The sequence below is a fragment of the Solanum tuberosum genome, unplaced genomic scaffold (genome assembly GCF_000226075.1).
Source record: "Solanum tuberosum cultivar DM 1-3 516 R44 unplaced genomic scaffold, SolTub_3.0 scf00330, whole genome shotgun sequence".
Taxonomy (NCBI): domain Eukaryota; kingdom Viridiplantae; phylum Streptophyta; class Magnoliopsida; order Solanales; family Solanaceae; genus Solanum; species Solanum tuberosum.
In genome coordinates this window covers 280,360-285,538 of record NW_006239256.1, presented here as the reverse complement: position 1 = coordinate 285,538, position 5,179 = coordinate 280,360, and the positions used below count along the sequence as shown (strand labels likewise).

The 5,179-nt window shown below is 32.1% G+C and overlaps 1 pseudogene; it reads right to left on the bottom strand.

The window, feature by feature from the left end:
• LOC102581919 (uncharacterized) overlaps positions 1–2,656 on the bottom strand; it is a 10,191-nt pseudogene extending 7,535 nt beyond the window's left edge.
• Between the last annotated feature and the right edge of the window lie 2,523 nt (positions 2,657–5,179).

Genomic DNA, 5,179 nt, shown 5'->3' with positions numbered 1-5,179 from the left:
TTTATTATCTTTAGTATGCTCATGATCATGCCATCAGGGTTAGCTTGGTATCACTTGTGGTCCTAGGTTTCAAGGTAATTACAAGGTGGTATAGAAAGGTATGTATGGCTTTTCAATTTCCTACTATTTGACATGAAATCTAGACTCACCCTCAACACATAGATGCAGTCTACCAGCTCCAACACGACTTATGACCTTGTTCTCACTCTTTAACATGTCTGCACATTCCAATACATGTTTATTGTCAAATCTGTACATATACATTGAATACCCTGTATGAGTTCTCCTTTTAACTAAATAAGGTCCATATGTTATTTCAGTTCCTATGCATTTCACTAATTGTGTAACTACTCTCTACTTTGTTGTTCTTGCATTATATGATTATTACATGTCACTTGTTGACTACATAGTCCCACAACTAAAAAGTGCTATGACCACCAAAAGAATCATCTCAAATGTTAATGGAAAGATATTAAATGAATCTGCTTATTGATGGGTGGTATCCCAGGGGTGGAAGAATCACCTAGCATGGGTCGATCCCAATATAACGGGTGGTATCCCAGGGGTTAAAGGAAAGCCTAGCATGGGTCGATCCCGATTTATATGTCTACCACTGATCAACTGGTCATTTGTATTATATATTGTGCACAGTGTAAAGTAAAGAATGTAAAGTACCTGATTCCATAATATGAGGAAAGGTGGTCTGTATTCTTACATTGGTATATGATTTCATTTGAGTTCTTATTTCACATACAGTACTTTATGCCTTACATACTCAGTACATTCTCCCGTACTGACGTCTCTCTCGGGGGACCTGCAATTCATGCTGCAGGTACAGGAGCTAGTAGATCTCCCCAGTAGGAGAACATGACATCCGGTGGCTATTGGTGAGCTCCAGGTTGATTCGGGGTTTTCCGAGTCTATAGCATGTATTTTGGTATTGTATAGTAGCTGAGTGTAAGGCGGGGCCTGTCCCGACCTTAACCCCATAATGTTTTATCATTTAGAGGCTTTGTAGACTATGTATAGTGAAGTGTGGTTGTGCCTCGTGTCTTAGACATCATGGTCCCAACGTCCAAGTCATGTGCACTTTCTTTTGGCTTGTTGGTACTGTCTACTTTCATGAAAACATGTTATCCACTATGGCATCACCTTTAAATGTTCATAGATAGAGCATGATTATAGGTTGATCCTCCCGAGCCTTCTCGGTAACGGGTGCCGGTCCGCCTTAATGGGATTTTGGGCGTGACACACATGGAATATAGAAGTCATGTGGACAATAGCGTAAGTATGTGTTGAAGCAACCATTTCTTGAATTAATGACAAATTAAACATAAAATGAGAGAGTATAATATTGATAAAAAAGAAGTGATAACCCATAAACTCATCAACATTATAATTGAGACAATTACTTCTTATCTTTAAAGGCACTTATGATAGCTAGAATAGTCTGTATAGCTGTGAGTATGAGAAGTATGACGGCTGTCATAGTTGAAGCTCCTACCCAAGGACTACTAAAATAATTATGCTTCAAACTTGCCATCTTTCTATTCCATGGTTTTTCAAAACAATGTTTAGCTGCTTTTAAGAATACTTTTTTGTAACTGAAGTTGGAATAAACAGTGACCCCATTTCCGATTTTGTTGAAGAGGCTAGCCACTTCTTTGTCCTCTCCTATCCAGGTTGCTATGATTTTTTTACGGCGAAGTAAACTCACATCTTTATCTGAGTCGATTAGTTGATCCATAAAAATTGCATAATCACTGAAATATAAATATTCCAAATCAATTGATTGTTGCTCATAAGCAATGAAATTTCGCAGGAGGATTTCTGTACTATCTACCACATCAAGAGAAGGTATTGTCATCAATCCATGCTTAAACTTTATATCAAATAAACTTGTCGTATGATTGACCTTTGCAAATCTAACCCCAGCCTGGGAAAGCTCTGTTGCATTTGACATGACCTTATTCCACTTGGTGTCATTGTTGTTTAACGATTTCTTGAAATTCTTCGGACATGAAGCAATGTGTACTACTTTAAGTAAATGTTTCATTTCAACATATGTCAGATCACATGAAAAATTGTCTACTGACAAATATCCCAAGTTAACAACATGGCTGAACAAAGTGATCGCCAGTTTTTCCAATGGTAATTCACCATGTTTCGCTGTCATTAAATGAAGCCATTTGAGGACAACGAAAGGAAGTTGGTTTTCTAGTAACAACAAGTCTCGGAGTATTTGATTATATTTGTAATCAACAAAATTGATAATTTTGTCTTCCCCTTTTGAATATATTTCAGAACGCTCTCGAATAAACTCAACCACAAAGCAACCATCAAGCAACAACATTTTGCAAAATTCATTAGTATCGACATCTTCTATATCGTCGTAACACATTAGTAAATCCTCCTTCTTATCCTCCAACATTTTGATGCACGTTTGCACATCAAGCCCCTCTTCTCGTTGAAGAAACTGCTGTAGGTACAATAGTTTGTACTTTTTCATTGGACGAAGTTGAGCATTTTTCCTATGGTAAGGGCCAATAGAGACCATCTTTGGTGTATAAGCATCTGGATTTGATTCACGTAGCCGCACATTTACTTTGAATATGGTACTCGATTTAAAAGATGATTTGCGCAAATCCTCAAACATTTTATCAAATATTTGATTTATACTTTTCTTTGTTTGCGACCCTGATGGATCTTCATCATTTGTTTCCTTGATCTGTGTTTAAAAAAGTTGTGCATATATACATCATCGTTTAACAAATTATCTATATTTACCTTTTTCGTTAACAAGACGAAATTTAAAAAAAAAAACAATTTAAAACTGCTTTTTTTAATTTTAAAAATGTCAACAAGACTTTGAAAACTTACTTCACCCGACCTATTTTCTTTACCCCTCCGGACCCGTCTCAAATTAAAAAATAATCCATAAGGTGTAAAACCATAGTTAGTGAATATGTTAGGATCATGAGATAGACCTAAAATTACATGAAAGGAAATAGTCTAAAAAATTCTATATTTAATTGTCATAAGAAAAGTGGGTTAATGAAATAAAAAACTAAATTGATAGAGAGATACCTCATCTTTTTCAGTTTGAAGAAGCAGTGAAGTTTGGTTATCTATTGAGGTAATCTCAATAATGGAGTGTGCCATCCCTCTTTATTCAATTCTAATTCCTACAAAAAACACATTCTTTTTAATTTCAATAAAAACTACGAAAATGTCGATAGAATTTCTTGTAGCAACAATTTTCATGTCAAATACGTGAAAATCAAGCCACTAAAAACTTTATTGTCTAAAAAATGTTTAATAGGAACATTTTATACATAATCCAAGATTCAATAGGTATAATCTTTAGTATAAGTACTTATATGAAAAACATCGGACAAATTTAAAGGGCATTTTCTTGTTGCCCTTAATAGAGTCATAGGACTATATATTCTTCTAGTTTATTGTTCTTCGATTTTTATTGCTATTTATGATTTCATATAGTTTAATTATAATATTATTTTACTGTAATACTATTTTGCTATACTATCGAAAATAGCCTCTCTATCTTAGTCAAGGTCTGTGTACACTCTACCCTCCCAGACTCCAATTTGTGAAACAACTACACTGGATGTGTTGTGTTGTTGTTGTTGTTGTTGTTATGTAAGAGTCAGAAGTAGAAGTTAGAACACAATACTAAGTATACTTTCGTAGAATTTTAATTTGATTAAAACTCTCTAAACGCTTTTACAAATTAAAAAAGTGATGAATCAAGGAGATATGAAAAACGAAAATAATAAAGTTCTATTCCACTATTTTATAGTAATGTAAAAATATGAAGTTAAACGAAAATAAATAAATTGAAACGGAGGGGCTCAAGAACTGAGTCTACTAAAATTAAGTATCCATCAAATAAGAGAAATTTAAATCATATTAAAAGAAAGATATCAAATATCTTGCAGCTTACTATACTCAAATTGATAGAATACCTTGTAACTCAATAGTTAAGAACTAATTTGGTTTTAATATGAGTAGCATATTAGTAGGTTTAGGAGATGTAACTTTAGGTACAATTGAGACAATTACTATATACTTACTTAACGATATTTATCTAGAATGTTGATTACTAAATACCTATATTATATTATTACCACTAAATATAATAATGACAATTATAGTATTCTCATAAAGTTATTTAGTTTATAGGATGGGATCTTGTATAATACATTTAAAAGTTACCTGATTCAAAATGGACTAGTTGGAGTGTACTTGAGTTTCTTCTTAAATTTTTTTGCTCTACTTAACTTTTATGAAGGTGAAGGAAATATGAAAGATGGTGAATATAAAATTCTAAATGGGTATACTATATATAAATTAATTTTTCTTTAATTTGTGTAATTGCAAACCTGCCTATATACTAACAGTTATTCTAAAATTTGAGATCAAGTATAATTGAAGAACAACACTTTTAGGGTAAAACATGTCATAGAATAACACTTTGAGTGTGTGTTCAAGCCACTATTTATTCTAAAATTTGAGATCAAGTATAATTGAAGAACAACACTTTTAGGGTAAAACATGTCATAGAATAACACTTTGAGTGTGTGTTCAAGCCACTATTTATTCTAAAATTTGAGATCAAGTATAATTGAAGAACAACACTTTTAGGGTAAAACATGTCATAGAATAACACTTTGAGTGTGTGTTCAAGCCACTTTTATTCTAAAACTTGATTTCTAGTATAATATTGAAGAGCAACACTTTTAGGGTGTGTTCAATATGATGGAAGATTTGTTATTTTTTTTCTGAAAAATATGTGAGTTTCTCATTTATTTTTAATGTGAGATAAATAAGTTGAATATAATATTTTGAAAATAATCATATCATATCATCATATATCATATCATATCAAATATATTATTATAAGTGGGAAACTCTTAACATCAAAATTGGATTATCATTTTGTCCTTATCTTACCCCTAAAATTAATTAAATATTAAGTAATAGTTATATTTAAATTCATGCATCAACCAAGATCTTATAATGCAATCATATATTCATGTACCTCGACTTAATACAATCATATATTCATGTACCTCGACATAATGAAAGATCTTAAATGTGGGTAATGAAGAGTCTAATAACATTCAATTTTAATTTGTAAGATAAGTGGGATTAATAA